The sequence below is a fragment of the Schistocerca americana genome, chromosome 2 (assembly GCF_021461395.2).
Source record: "Schistocerca americana isolate TAMUIC-IGC-003095 chromosome 2, iqSchAmer2.1, whole genome shotgun sequence".
NCBI lineage: Eukaryota > Metazoa > Arthropoda > Insecta > Orthoptera > Acrididae > Schistocerca > Schistocerca americana.
Window position 1 is genome coordinate 641400267 of NC_060120.1, and position 15719 is coordinate 641415985.

Genomic DNA, 15719 nt, shown 5'->3' on the forward strand with positions numbered 1-15719 from the left:
CGTTAACACCAGCCACAGTACGATGCGTTTTCGAATCGACAAACGACTTCTTTCCGTAGGGACTAGCGAAGGACGCAGTTTCCGATGCGTCAGACGAGGTGGCCGAGTGGTTAAGGCGTTGGACTGCTAATCCAATGTGCTCTGCACGCGTGGGTTCGAATCCCATCCTCGTCGAAGAATTTTACGTTAAGCACCCATTTCGGATCACACCTTCTACATGCGAAACGCCACTCAGTAGTAGCAACGGAACGTGTATGTGGCAGATAGCATCTGTAAGAAATACGAAACTAAACCGCCTACCAATTGGAAGGACACAACATTCGATAGCGTACGTCTTTCGAATCAAACACCATCTCAAGATCTAAAAACGAATCGAAGTTTGGCACCATGGTGGTGTTTGGGAACGGTGCGTTCTCATTCATATTTACGTGCTTACTTCTTGCAGTCATTTTAACGTATCGAGCCTATAATACCCCCAACTGTAGCACAACTGTCGCCTTTCGACAGTTTGCTTTCCGCCCGGTCGCCATACACGGAAGCGATCTGATAGGGCCTGGCTCCATCGCCAACAGCAGGAGCCTCTGGTCTCACAATTCGGCTATGAAGAACGTGGTTTGCTCTTCGAAAGAAACTTGAAAGCAACATCAGCGATGAGGTCATCGAAGGTGACAAATAATTGTTGCGAACGAGATAATCGCGTAGTTCCACTAGTCGTTATACCTAGTGCACAGGACATTTCTCATTTGCATTAGACAACGCTACACGACGATTCGGTGCTTATTTCTGCAGTAAGTAAGTGGGCCGACTACTTTCCTCCGATGGGATACCGACGTGGACAGATGCCATCATTAAATGATTCATGAGTGGGAGCTTGGTCAGCTGCACTGCAGCAGGGCATTACAGCGTTAACACCAGCCACAGTACGAAGCGTTTTCGAATCGACAAACGACTTCTTTCCGTAAGGACTAGCGAGGGACGCAGTTTCCGATGCGTCAGACGAGGTGGCCGAGTGGTTAAGGCGTTGGAATGCTAATCCAATGTGCTCTGCACGCGTGTGTTCGAATCCCATCCTCGTCGAAGAATTTTACGTTAAGCACCCATTTCGGATCACACCTTCTACATGCGAAACGCCACTCAGTAGTAGCAACGGAACGTGTATGTGGCACATAGCATCTGTAAGAAATACGAAACTAAACCGCCTACCAATTGGAAGGACACAACATTCGATAGCGTACGTCTTTCGAATCAAACACCATCTCAAGATTTTACTTTTGATTCCGCAGGGCGTAACCCAGAAGAGGCAGCTCATTTGTTTACTTTCATTTCTCATTATCTTTCATCAAAGCTGCACGACGATTTAGTACGCACCAGGAGTTTCCAGCAGCTTCTATTCCTCCTATGAAGAGGCTTTACGATACGGGACATGGTTGTTTGGCATGTCCCTGCTCTTGGTGTCACCACGTTACCAGCGCTCATCTTCCAACGCATGGGATGCTCAGGGTTTTGAGAAGCAGCAATCCACAACCAACCATCGGGAAACCGAATGCACAATACTAATCAACGACATGGACACTGGGAAAATTATTCTACGTGAAGACCAACTTTGAGTATCTGCTGTGCTGGATTCATGGTGTGCTGCGTAATCCACAGACCAGACATGGATTTCTTTTTCTCATTCTGTTTATATCTATACAAATAATGGAACACACATGACGCCACATTGCAAATTAAACAAAATATAATAATGAATACATAACAATAAAATCAAATAACAAAACCATGCAATTGGGTGCGGGGTATGGCGGTGACATCGTGGCCAGGCCTCCGGATTGCGACCCCTGCCCACCTTGCCGCCGGCTGCCCAGCACACACGTGCATAAAAAAAAAAAAAAAAAAAAAAATAATAATAATATTAATAAAAAAAAGGACACAAATATGAAAAAAAAACAAAAACAAACAAAAAAAAAAATAAAGAAATAAAAAAAAAAGGGGTATGATTCCTGCTTAGGGTGCAGGAGAAAAAAAAAAAAAAAAAAAAAATGGTGTAACGGTTAGCACTCTGGACTCTGAATCCAGCGATTCGAGTTCGAATCTCGGTGGAACCTTCGTTTAGTCTAAATTTTCTGTAATAAGCGTTTCTCGCCGAGGAAGTAGCAGCGATAGGCTCAGGGGTGTAGTTTCTACGTTTGTATTAAAAACGAGATGTCTATGAAACGGCTGAATATTGGTGCGACTATGTGACCTATATAGCACATTAAACGAGTAATGCCTGTAAGAGCAAGCAATTTTACTATAATTCGAAGAAATATCATTATCCTACGAAGGCTAAGAATCCCATGATTATCAACTAGCTAAAAATAAAAAAAAAATAAAAAAAAAAAAATAAAAGATCTAAAAACGAATCGAAGTTTGGCACCATGGTGGTGTTTGGGAACGGTGCGTTCTCATTCATATTTAAGTGCTTACTTCTTGCAGTCATTTTAACGTATCGAGCCTATAATACCCCCAACTGTAGCACAACTGTCGCCTTTCGACAGTTTGCTTTCCGCCCGGCCGCCATACACGGAAGCGATCTGATAGGGCCTGGCTCCATCGCCAACAGCAGGAGCCTCTGGTCTCACAATTCGGCTATGAAGAACGTGGTTTGCTCTTCGAAAGAAACTTGAAAGCAACATCAGCGATGAGGTCATCGAAGGTGACAAATAATTGTTGCGAATCGAGATAATCGCGTAGTTCCACTAGTCGTTATACCTAATGCACAGGACATTTCTCATTTGCATTAGACAACGCTACACGACGATTCGGTGCTTATTTCTGCAGTAAGTAAGTGGGCCGACTACTTTCCTCCGATGGGATACCGACGTGGACAGATGCCATCATTAAATGATTCATGAGTGGGAGCTTGGTCAGCTGCACTGCAGCAGGGCATTACAGCGTTAACACCAGCCACAGTACGATGCGTTTTCGAATCGACAAACGACTTCTTTCCGTAAGGACTAGCGAGGGACGCAGTTTCCGATGCGTCAGACGAGGTGGCCGAGTGGTTAAGGCGTTGGAATGCTAATCCAATGTGCTCTGCACGCGTGTGTTCGAATCCCATCCTCGTCGAAGAATTTTACGTTAAGCACCCATTTCGGATCACACCTTCTACATGCGAAACGCCACTCAGTAGTAGCAACGGAACGTGTATGTGGCACATAGCATCTGTAAGAAATACGAAACTAAACCGCCTACCAATTGGAAGGACACAACATTCGATAGCGTACGTCTTTCGAATCAAACACCATCTCAAGATTTTACTTTTGATTCCGCAGGGCGTAACCCAGAAGAGGCAGCTCATTTGTTTACTTTCATTTCTCATTATCTTTCATCAAAGCTGCACGACGATTTAGTACGCACCAGGAGTTTCCAGCAGCTTCTATTCCTCCTATGAAGAGGCTTTACGATACGGGACATGGTTGTTTGGCATGTCCCTGCTCTTGGTGTCACCACGTTACCAGCGCTCATCTTCCAACGCATGGGATGCTCAGGGTTTTGAGAAGCAGCAATCCACAACCAACCATCGGGAAACCGAATGCACAATACTAATCAACGACATGGACACTGGGAAAATTATTCTACGTGAAGACCAACTTTGAGTATCTGCTGTGCTGGATTCATGGTGTGCTGCGTAATCCACAGACCAGACATGGATTTCTTTTTCTCATTCTGTTTATATCTATACAAATAATGGAACACACATGACGCCACATTGCAAATTAAACAAAATATAATAATGAATACATAACAATAAAATCAAATAACAAAACCATGCAATTGGGTGCGGGGTATGGCGGTGACATCGTGGCCAGGCCTCCGGATTGCGACCCCTGCCCACCTTGCCGCCGGCTGCCCAGCACACACGTGCATAAAAAAAAAAAAAAAAAAAAAAAATAATAATAATATTAATAAAAAAAAGGACACAAATATGAAAAAAAAACAAAAACAAACAAAAAAAAAAATAAAGAAATAAAAAAAAAAGGGGTATGATTCCTGCTTAGGGTGCAGGAGAAAAAAAAAAAAAAAAAAAAAAATGGTGTAACGGTTAGCACTCTGGACTCTGAATCCAGCGATTCGAGTTCGAATCTCGGTGGAACCTTCGTTTAGTCTAAATTTTCTGTAATAAGCGTTTCTCGCCGAGGAAGTAGCAGCGATAGGCTCAGGGGTGTAGTTTCTACGTTTGTATTAAAAACGAGATGTCTATGAAACGGCTGAATATTGGTGCGACTATGTGACCTATATAGCACATTAAACGAGTAATGCCTGTAAGAGCAAGCAATTTTACTATAATTCGAAGAAATATCATTATCCTACGAAGGCTAAGAATCCCATGATTATCAACTAGCTAAAAATAAAAAAAAAATAAAAAAAAAAAAATAAAAGATCTAAAAACGAATCGAAGTTTGGCACCATGGTGGTGTTTGGGAACGGTGCGTTCTCATTCATATTTAAGTGCTTACTTCTTGCAGTCATTTTAACGTATCGAGCCTATAATACCCCCAACTGTAGCACAACTGTCGCCTTTCGACAGTTTGCTTTCCGCCCGGCCGCCATACACGGAAGCGATCTGATAGGGCCTGGCTCCATCGCCAACAGCAGGAGCCTCTGGTCTCACAATTCGGCTATGAAGAACGTGGTTTGCTCTTCGAAAGAAACTTGAAAGCAACATCAGCGATGAGGTCATCGAAGGTGACAAATAATTGTTGCGAATCGAGATAATCGCGTAGTTCCACTAGTCGTTATACCTAATGCACAGGACATTTCTCATTTGCATTAGACAACGCTACACGACGATTCGGTGCTTATTTCTGCAGTAAGTAAGTGGGCCGACTACTTTCCTCCGATGGGATACCGACGTGGACAGATGCCATCATTAAATGATTCATGAGTGGGAGCTTGGTCAGCTGCACTGCAGCAGGGCATTACAGCGTTAACACCAGCCACAGTACGATGCGTTTTCGAATCGACAAACGACTTCTTTCCGTAAGGACTAGCGAGGGACGCAGTTTCCGATGCGTCAGACGAGGTGGCCGAGTGGTTAAGGCGTTGGAATGCTAATCCAATGTGCTCTGCACGCGTGGGTTCGAATCCCATCCTCGTCGAAGAATTTTACGTTAAGCACCCATTTCGGATCACACCTTCTACATGCGAAACGCCACTCAGTAGTAGCAACGGAACGTGTATGTGGCAGATAGCATCTGTAAGAAATACGAAACTAAACCGCCTACCAATTGGAAGGACACAACATTCGATAGCGTACGTCTTTCGAATCAAACACCATCTCAAGATTTTACTTTTGATTCCGCAGGGCGTAACCCAGAAGAGGCAGCTCATTTGTTTACTTTCATTTCTCATTATCTTTCATCAAAGCTGCACGACGATTTAGTACGCACCAGGAGTTTCCAGCAGCTTCTATTCATCCTATGAAGAGGCTTTACGATACGGGACATGGTTGTTTGGCATGTCCCTGCTCTTGGTGTCACCACGTTACCAGCGCTCATCTTCCAACGCATGGGATGCTCAGGGTTTTGAGAAGCAGCAATCCACAACCAACCATCGGGAAACCGAATGCACAATACTAATCAACGACATGGACACTGGGAAAATTATACTACGTGAAGACCAACTTTGAGTATCTGCTGTGCTGGATTCATGGTGTGCTGCGTAATCCACAGACCAGACATGGATTTCTTTTTCTCATTCTGTTTATATCTATACAAATAATGGAACACACATGACGCCACATTGCAAATTAAACAAAATATAATAATGAATACATAACAATAAAATCAAATAACAAAACCATGCAATTGGGTGCGGGGTATGGCGGTGACATCGTGGCCAGGCCTCCGGATTGCGACCCCTGCCCACCTTGCCGCCGGCTGCCCAGCACACACGTGCATAAAAAAAAAAAAAAAAAAAAAAAAATAATAATAATATTAATAAAAGAAAGGACACAAATATGAAAAAAAACAAAAACAAACAAAAAAAAAATATAAAGAAATAAAAAAAAAAGGGGTATGATTCCTGCTTAGGGTGCAGGAGAAAAAAAAAAAAAAAAAAAAAAAATGGTGTAACGGTTAGCACTCTGGACTCTGAATCCAGCGATTCGAGTTCGAATCTCGGTGGAACCTTCGTTTAGTCTAAATTTTCTGTAATAAGCGTTTCTCGCCGAGGAAGTAGCAGCGATAGGCTCAGGGGTGTAGTTTCTACGTTTGTATTAAAAACGAGATGTCTATGAAACGATGAATATTGGTGCGACTATGTGACCTATATAGCACATTAAACGAGTAATGCCTGTAAGAGCAAGCAATTTTACTATAATTCGAAGAAATATCATTATCCTACGAAGGCTAAGAATCCCATGATTATCAACTAGCTAAAAATAAAAAAAAAAAAAAAAAAAAAAATAAATGATCTAAAAACGAATCGAAGTTTGGCACCATGGTGGTGTTTGGGAACGGTGCGTTCTCATTCATATTTAAGTGCTTACTTCTTGCAGTCATTTTAACGTATCGAGCCTATAATACCCCCAACTGTAGCACAACTGTCGCCTTTCGACAGTTTGCTTTCCGCCCGGCCGCCATACACGGAAGCGATCTGATAGGGCCTGGCTCCATCGCCAACAGCAGGAGCCTCTGGTCTCACAATTCGGCTATGAAGAACGTGGTTTGCTCTTCGAAAGAAACTTGAAAGCAACATCAGCGATGAGGTCATCGAAGGTGACAAATAATTGTTGCGAACGAGATAATCGCGTAGTTCCACTAGTCGTTATACCTAGTGCACAGGACATTTCTCATTTGCATTAGACAACGCTACACGACGATTCGGTGCTTATTTCTGCAGTAAGTAAGTGGGCCGACTACTTTCCTCCGATGGGATACCGACGTGGACAGATGCCATCATTAAATGATTCATGAGTGGGAGCTTGGTCAGCTGCACTGCAGCAGGGCATTACAGCGTTAACACCAGCCACAGTACGATGCGTTTTCGAATCGACAAACGACTTCTTTCCGTAGGGACTAGCGAAGGACGCAGTTTCCGATGCGTCAGACGAGGTGGCCGAGTGGTTAAGGCGTTGGACTGCTAATCCAATGTGCTCTGCACGCGTGGGTTCGAATCCCATCCTCGTCGAAGAATTTTACGTTAAGCACCCATTTCGGATCACACCTTCTACATGCGAAACGCCACTCAGTAGTAGCAACGGAACGTGTATGTGGCAGATAGCATCTGTAAGAAATACGAAACTAAACCGCCTACCAATTGGAAGGACACAACATTCGATAGCGTACGTCTTTCGAATCAAACACCATCTCAAGATCTAAAAACGAATCGAAGTTTGGCACCATGGTGGTGTTTGGGAACGGTGCGTTCTCATTCATATTTACGTGCTTACTTCTTGCAGTCATTTTAACGTATCGAGCCTATAATACCCCCAACTGTAGCACAACTGTCGCCTTTCGACAGTTTGCTTTCCGCCCGGCCGCCATAGACGGAAGCGATCTGATAGGGCCTGGCTCCATCGCCAACAGCAGGAGCCTCTGGTCTCACAATTCGGCTATGAAGAACGTGGTTTGCTCTTCGAAAGAAACTTGAAAGCAACATCAGCGATGAGGTCATCGAAGGTGACAAATAATTGTTGCGAACGAGATAATCGCGTAGTTCCACTAGTCGTTATACCTAGTGCACAGGACATTTCTCATTTGCATTAGACAACGCTACACGACGATTCGGTGCTTATTTCTGCAGTAAGTAAGTGGGCCGACTACTTTCCTCCGATGGGATACCGACGTGGACAGATGCCATCATTAAATGATTCATGAGTGGGAGCTTGGTCAGCTGCACTGCAGCAGGGCATTACAGCGTTAACACCAGCCACAGTACGATGCGTTTTCGAATCGACAAACGACTTCTTTCCGTAGGGACTAGCGAAGGACGCAGTTTCCGATGCGTCAGACGAGGTGGCCGAGTGGTTAAGGCGTTGGACTGCTAATCCAATGTGCTCTGCACGCGTGGGTTCGAATCCCATCCTCGTCGAAGAATTTTACGTTAAGCACCCATTTCGGATCACACCTTCTACATGCGAAACGCCACTCAGTAGTAGCAACGGAACGTGTATGTGGCAGATAGCATCTGTAAGAAATACGAAACTAAACCGCCTACCAATTGGAAGGACACAACATTCGATAGCGTACGTCTTTCGAATCAAACACCATCTCAAGATCTAAAAACGAATCGAAGTTTGGCACCATGGTGGTGTTTGGGAACGGTGCGTTCTCATTCATATTTACGTGCTTACTTCTTGCAGTCATTTTAACGTATCGAGCCTATAATACCCCCAACTGTAGCACAACTGTCGCCTTTCGACAGTTTGCTTTCCGCCCGGCCGCCATAGACGGAAGCGATCTGATAGGGCCTGGCTCCATCGCCAACAGCAGGAGCCTCTGGTCTCACAATTCGGCTATGAAGAACGTGGTTTGCTCTTCGAAAGAAACTTGAAAGCAACATCAGCGATGAGGTCATCGAAGGTGACAAATAATTGTTGCGAACGAGATAATCGCGTAGTTCCACTAGTCGTTATACCTAGTGCACAGGACATTTCTCATTTGCATTAGACAACGCTACACGACGATTCGGTGCTTATTTCTGCAGTAAGTAAGTGGGCCGACTACTTTCCTCCGATGGGATACCGACGTGGACAGATGCCATCATTAAATGATTCATGAGTGGGAGCTTGGTCAGCTGCACTGCAGCAGGGCATTACAGCGTTAACACCAGCCACAGTACGATGCGTTTTCGAATCGACAAACGACTTCTTTCCGTAGGGACTAGCGAAGGACGCAGTTTCCGATGCGTCAGACGAGGTGGCCGAGTGGTTAAGGCGTTGGACTGCTAATCCAATGTGCTCTGCACGCGTGGGTTCGAATCCCATCCTCGTCGAAGAATTTTACGTTAAGCACCCATTTCGGATCACACCTTCTACATGCGAAACGCCACTCAGTAGTAGCAACGGAACGTGTATGTGGCAGATAGCATCTGTAAGAAATACGAAACTAAACCGCCTACCAATTGGAAGGACACAACATTCGATAGCGTACGTCTTTCGAATCAAACACCATCTCAAGATCTAAAAACGAATCGAAGTTTGGCACCATGGTGGTGTTTGGGAACGGTGCGTTCTCATTCATATTTACGTGCTTACTTCTTGCAGTCATTTTAACGTATCGAGCCTATAATACCCCCAACTGTAGCACAACTGTCGCCTTTCGACAGTTTGCTTTCCGCCCGGCCGCCATAGACGGAAGCGATCTGATAGGGCCTGGCTCCATCGCCAACAGCAGGAGCCTCTGGTCTCACAATTCGGCTATGAAGAACGTGGTTTGCTCTTCGAAAGAAACTTGAAAGCAACATCAGCGATGAGGTCATCGAAGGTGACAAATAATTGTTGCGAACGAGATAATCGCGTAGTTCCACTAGTCGTTATACCTAGTGCACAGGACATTTCTCATTTGCATTAGACAACGCTACACGACGATTCGGTGCTTATTTCTGCAGTAAGTAAGTGGGCCGACTACTTTCCTCCGATGGGATACCGACGTGGACAGATGCCATCATTAAATGATTCATGAGTGGGAGCTTGGTCAGCTGCACTGCAGCAGGGCATTACAGCGTTAACACCAGCCACAGTACGATGCGTTTTCGAATCGACAAACGACTTCTTTCCGTAGGGACTAGCGAAGGACGCAGTTTCCGATGCGTCAGACGAGGTGGCCGAGTGGTTAAGGCGTTGGACTGCTAATCCAATGTGCTCTGCACGCGTGGGTTCGAATCCCATCCTCGTCGAAGAATTTTACGTTAAGCACCCATTTCGGATCACACCTTCTACATGCGAAACGCCACTCAGTAGTAGCAACGGAACGTGTATGTGGCAGATAGCATCTGTAAGAAATACGAAACTAAACCGCCTACCAATTGGAAGGACACAACATTCGATAGCGTACGTCTTTCGAATCAAACACCATCTCAAGATCTAAAAACGAATCGAAGTTTGGCACCATGGTGGTGTTTGGGAACGGTGCGTTCTCATTCATATTTACGTGCTTACTTCTTGCAGTCATTTTAACGTATCGAGCCTATAATACCCCCAACTGTAGCACAACTGTCGCCTTTCGACAGTTTGCTTTCCGCCCGGCCGCCATAGACGGAAGCGATCTGATAGGGCCTGGCTCCATCGCCAACAGCAGGAGCCTCTGGTCTCACAATTCGGCTATGAAGAACGTGGTTTGCTCTTCGAAAGAAACTTGAAAGCAACATCAGCGATGAGGTCATCGAAGGTGACAAATAATTGTTGCGAATCGAGATAATCGCGTAGTTCCACTAGTCGTTATACCTAATGCACAGGACATTTCTCATTTGCATTAGACAACGCTACACGACGATTCGGTGCTTATTTCTGCAGTAAGTAAGTGGGCCGACTACTTTCCTCCGATGGGATACCGACGTGGACAGATGCCATCATTAAATGATTCATGAGTGGGAGCTTGATCAGCTGCACTGCAGCAGGGCATTACAGCGTTAACACCAGCCACAGTACGATGCGTTTTCGAATCGACAAACGACTTCTTTCCGTAAGGACTAGCGAGGGACGCAGTTTCCGATGCGTCAGACGAGGTGGCCGAGTGGTTAAGGCGTTGGACTGCTAATCCAATGTGCTCTGCACGCGTGGGTTCGAATCCCATCCTCGTCGAAGGATTTTACGTTAAGCACCCATTTCGGATCACACCTTCTACATGCGAAACGCCACTCAGTAGTAGCAACGGAACGTGTATGTGGCACATAGCATCTGTAAGAAATACGAAACTAAACCGCCTACCAATTGGAAGGACACAACATTCGATAGCGTACGTCTTTCGAATCAAACACCATCTCAAGATTTTACTTTTGATTCCGCAGGGCGTAACCCAGAAGAGGCAGCTCATTTGTTTACTTTCATTTCTCATTATCTTTCATCAAAGCTGCACGACGATTTAGTACGCACCAGGAGTTTCCAGCAGCTTCTATTCCTCCTATGAAGAGGCTTTACGATACGGGACATGGTTGTTTGGCATGTCCCTGCTCTTGGTGTCACCACGTTACCAGCGCTCATCTTCCAACGCATGGGATGCTCAGGGTTTTGAGAAGCAGCAATCCACAACCAACCATCGGGAAACCGAATGCACAATACTAATCAACGACATGGACACTGGGAAAATTATTCTACGTGAAGACCAACTTTGAGTATCTGCTGTGCTGGATTCATGGTGTGCTGCGTAATCCACAGACCAGACATGGATTTCTTTTTCTCATTCTGTTTATATCTATACAAATAATGGAACACACATGACGCCACATTGCAAATTAAACAAAATATAATAATGAATACATAACAATAAAATCAAATAACAAAACCATGCAATTGGGTGCGGGGTATGGCGGTGACATCGTGGCCAGGCCTCCGGATTGCGACCCCTGCCCACCTTGCCGCCGGCTGCCCAGCACACACGTGCATAAAAAAAAAAAAAAAAAAAAAAAAATAATAATAATATTAATAAAAAAAAGGACACAAATATGAGAAAAAAACAAAAACAAACAAAAAAAAAATATAAAGAAATAAAAAAAAAGGGGTATGATTCCTGCTTAGGGTGCAGGAGAAAAAAAAACAAAAAAAAAAAAAATGGTGTAACGGTTAGCACTCTGGACTCTGAATCCAGCGATTCGAGTTCGAATCTCGGTGGAACCTTCGTTTAGTCTAAATTTTCTGTAATAAGCGTTTCTCGCCGAGGAAGTAGCAGCGATAGGCTCAGGGGTGTAGTTTCTACGTTTGTATTAAAAACGAGATGTCTATGAAACGGCTGAATATTGGTGCGACTATGTGACCTATATAGCACATTAAACGAGTAATGCCTGTAAGAGCAAGCAATTTTACTATAATTCGAAGAAATATCATTATCCTACGAAGGCTAAGAATCCCATGATTATCAACTAGCTAAAAATAAAAAAAAAAAAAAAAAAAAAAAAAAATAAAAGATCTAAAAACGAATCGAAGTTTGGCACCATGGTGGTGTTTGGGAACGGTGCGTTCTCATTCATATTTAAGTGCTTACTTCTTGCAGTCATTTTAACGTATCGAGCCTATAATACCCCCAACTGTAGCACAACTGTCGCCTTTCGACAGTTTGCTTTCCGTCCGGCCGCCATAGACGGAAGCGATCTGATAGGGCCTGGCTCCATCGCCAACAGCAGGAGCCTCTGGTCTCACAATTCGGCTATGAAGAACGTGGTTTGCTCTTCGAAAGAAACTTGAAAGCAACATCAGCGATGAGGTCATCGAAGGTGACAAATAATTGTTGCGAACGAGATAATCGCGTAGTTCCACTAGTCGTTATACCTAGTGCACAGGACATTTCTCATTTGCATTAGACAACGCTACACGACGATTCGGTGCTTATTTCTGCAGTAAGTAAGTGGGCCGACTACTTTCCTCCGATGGGATACCGACGTGGACAGATGCCATCATTAAATGATTCATGAGTGGGAGCTTGGTCAGCTGCACTGCAGCAGGGCATTACAGCGTTAACACCAGCCACAGTACGATGCGTTTTCGAATCGACAAACGACTTCTTTCCGTAGGGACTAGCGAAGGACGCAGTTTCCGATGCGTCAGACGAGGTGGCCGAGTGGTTAAGGCGTTGGACTGCTAATCCAATGTGCTCTGCACGCGTGGGTTCGAATCCCATCCTCGTCGAAGAATTTTACGTTAAGCACCCATTTCGGATCACACCTTCTACATGCGAAACGCCACTCAGTAGTAGCAACGGAACGTGTATGTGGCAGATAGCATCTGTAAGAAATACGAAACTAAACCGCCTACCAATTGGAAGGACACAACATTCGATAGCGTACGTCTTTCGAATCAAACACCATCTCAAGATCTAAAAACGAATCGAAGTTTGGCACCATGGTGGTGTTTGGGAACGGTGCGTTCTCATTCATATTTACGTGCTTACTTCTTGCAGTCATTTTAACGTATCGAGCCTATAATACCCCCAACTGTAGCACAACTGTCGCCTTTCGACAGTTTGCTTTCCGCCTGGCCGCCATAGACGGAAGCGATCTGATAGGGCCTGGCTCCATCGCCAACAGCAGGAGCCTCTGGTCTCACAATTCGGCTATGAAGAACGTGGTTTGCTCTTCGAAAGAAACTTGAAAGCAACATCAGCGATGAGGTCATCGAAGGTGACAAATAATTGTTGCGAACGAGATAATCGCGTAGTTCCACTAGTCGTTATACCTAATGCACAGGACATTTCTCATTTGCATTAGACAACGCTACACGACGATTCGGTGCTTATTTCTGCAGTAAGTAAGTGGGCCGACTACTTTCCTCCGATGGGATACCGACGTGGACAGATGCCATCATTAAATGATTCATGAGTGGGAGCTTGGTCAGCTGCACTGCAGCAGGGCATTACAGCGTTAACACCAGCCACAGTACGATGCGTTTTCGAATCGACAAACGACTTCTTTCCGTAAGGACTAGCGAGGGACGCAGTTTCCGATGCGTCAGACGAGGTGGCCGAGTGGTTAAGGCGTTGGACTGCTAATCCAATGTGCTCTGCACGCGTGGGTTCGAATCCCATCCTCGTCGAAGGATTTTACGTTAAGCACCCATTTCGGATCACACCTTCTACATGCGAAACGCCACTCAGTAGTAGCAACGGAACGTGTATGTGGCAGATAGCATCTGTAAGAAATACGAAACTAAACCGCCTACCAATTGGAAGGACACAACATTCGATAGCGTACGTCTTTCGAATCAAACACCATCTCAAGATCTAAAAACGAATCGAAGTTTGGCACCATGGTGGTGTTTGGGAACGGTGCGTTCTCATTCATATTTAAGTGCTTACTTCTTGCAGTCATTTTAACGTATCGAGCCTATAATACCCCCAACTGTAGCACAACTGTCGCCTTTCGACAGTTTGCTTTCCGTCCGGCCGCCATAGACGGAAGCGATCTGATAGGGCCTGGCTCCATCGCCAACAGCAGGAGCCTCTGGTCTCACAATTCGGCTATGAAGAACGTGGTTTGCTCTTCGAAAGAAACTTGAAAGCAACATCAGCGATGAGGTCATCGAAGGTGACAAATAATTGTTGCGAACGAGATAATCGCGTAGTTCCACTAGTCGTTATACCTAGTGCACAGGACATTTCTCATTTGCATTAGACAACGCTACACGACGATTCGGTGCTTATTTCTGCAGTAAGTAAGTGGGCCGACTACTTTCCTCCGATGGGATACCGACGTGGACAGATGCCATCATTAAATGATTCATGAGTGGGAGCTTGGTCAGCTGCACTGCAGCAGGGCATTACAGCGTTAACACCAGCCACAGTACGATGCGTTTTCGAATCGACAAACGACTTCTTTCCGTAAGGACTAGCGAGGGACGCAGTTTCCGATGCGTCAGACGAGGTGGCCGAGTGGTTAAGGCGTTGGACTGCTAATCCAATGTGCTCTGCACGCGTGGGTTCGAATCCCATCCTCGTCGAAGGATTTTACGTTAAGCACCCATTTCGGATCACACCTTCTACATGCGAAACGCCACTCAGTAGTAGCAACGGAACGTGTATGTGGCACATAGCATCTGTAAGAAATACGAAACTAAACCGCCTACCAATTGGAAGGACACAACATTCGATAGCGTACGTCTTTCGAATCAAACACCATCTCAAGATTTTACTTTTGATTCCGCAGGGCGTAACCCAGAAGAGGCAGCTCATTTGTTTACTTTCATTTCTCATTATCTTTCATCAAAGCTGCACGACGATTTAGTACGCACCAGGAGTTTCCAGCAGCTTCTATTCCTCCTATGAAGAGGCTTTACGATACGGGACATGGTTGTTTGGCATGTCCCTGCTCTTGGTGTCACCACGTTACCAGCGCTCATCTTCCAACGCATGGGATGCTCAGGGTTTTGAGAAGCAGCAATCCACAACCAACCATCGGGAAACCGAATGCACAATACTAATCAACGACATGGACACTGGGAAAATTATTCTACGTGAAGACCAACTTTGAGTATCTGCTGTGCTGGATTCATGGTGTGCTGCGTAATCCACAGACCAGACATGGATTTCTTTTTCTCATTCTGTTTATATCTATACAAATAATGGAACACACATGACGCCACATTGCAAATTAAACAAAATATAATAATGAATACATAACAATAAAATCAAATAACAAAACCATGCAATTGGGTGCGGGGTATGGCGGTGACATCGTGGCCAGGCCTCCGGATTGCGACCCCTGCCCACCTTGCCGCCGGCTGCCCAGCACACACGTGCATAAAAAAAAAAAAAAAAAAAAAAAAAAATAATAATAATATTAATAAAAAAAAGGACACAAATATGAGAAAAAAACAAAAACAAACAAAAAAAAAATATAAAGAAATAAAAAAAAAGGGGTATGATTCCTGCTTAGGGTGCAGGAGAAAAAAAAACAAAAAAAAAAAAAATGGTGTAACGGTTAGCACTCTGGACTCTGAATCCAGCGATTCGAGTTCGAATCTCGGTGGAACCTTCGTTTAGTCTAAATTTTCTGTAATAAGCGTTTCTCGCCGAGGAAGTAGCAGCGAT

At 44.8% G+C, this 15719-nt stretch overlaps 12 non-coding genes across 12 annotated transcripts; all 12 read left to right on the forward strand.

Moving 5' to 3' along the window:
• Positions 1-92: 92 nt before the first annotated feature.
• Positions 93-174, forward strand: Trnas-gcu. Its single transcript has one exon. It is a non-coding gene; the product is annotated as a tRNA-Ser (tRNA).
• An 821-nt stretch (positions 175-995) lies between these two features.
• On the forward strand, positions 996-1077 carry Trnas-gcu. The gene has a single exon. It is a non-coding gene; the product is annotated as a tRNA-Ser (tRNA).
• A 1949-nt stretch (positions 1078-3026) lies between these two features.
• Positions 3027-3108, forward strand: Trnas-gcu. The gene has a single exon. It is a non-coding gene; the product is annotated as a tRNA-Ser (tRNA).
• Positions 3109-5059: 1951 nt separating this feature from the next.
• Positions 5060-5141, forward strand: Trnas-gcu. The gene has a single exon. It is a non-coding gene; the product is annotated as a tRNA-Ser (tRNA).
• Positions 5142-7091: 1950 nt separating this feature from the next.
• Positions 7092-7173, forward strand: Trnas-gcu. Its single transcript has one exon. It is a non-coding gene; the product is annotated as a tRNA-Ser (tRNA).
• An 821-nt stretch (positions 7174-7994) lies between these two features.
• On the forward strand, positions 7995-8076 carry Trnas-gcu. Its single transcript has one exon. It is a non-coding gene; the product is annotated as a tRNA-Ser (tRNA).
• An 821-nt stretch (positions 8077-8897) lies between these two features.
• Positions 8898-8979, forward strand: Trnas-gcu. The gene has a single exon. It is a non-coding gene; the product is annotated as a tRNA-Ser (tRNA).
• Positions 8980-9800: 821 nt separating this feature from the next.
• On the forward strand, positions 9801-9882 carry Trnas-gcu. Its single transcript has one exon. It is a non-coding gene; the product is annotated as a tRNA-Ser (tRNA).
• Positions 9883-10704: 822 nt separating this feature from the next.
• Trnas-gcu lies at positions 10705-10786 on the forward strand. Its single transcript has one exon. It is a non-coding gene; the product is annotated as a tRNA-Ser (tRNA).
• A 1955-nt stretch (positions 10787-12741) lies between these two features.
• Trnas-gcu lies at positions 12742-12823 on the forward strand. Its single transcript has one exon. It is a non-coding gene; the product is annotated as a tRNA-Ser (tRNA).
• An 821-nt stretch (positions 12824-13644) lies between these two features.
• On the forward strand, positions 13645-13726 carry Trnas-gcu. The gene has a single exon. It is a non-coding gene; the product is annotated as a tRNA-Ser (tRNA).
• Positions 13727-14547: 821 nt separating this feature from the next.
• Trnas-gcu lies at positions 14548-14629 on the forward strand. The gene has a single exon. It is a non-coding gene; the product is annotated as a tRNA-Ser (tRNA).
• Positions 14630-15719: the final 1090 nt, after the last annotated feature.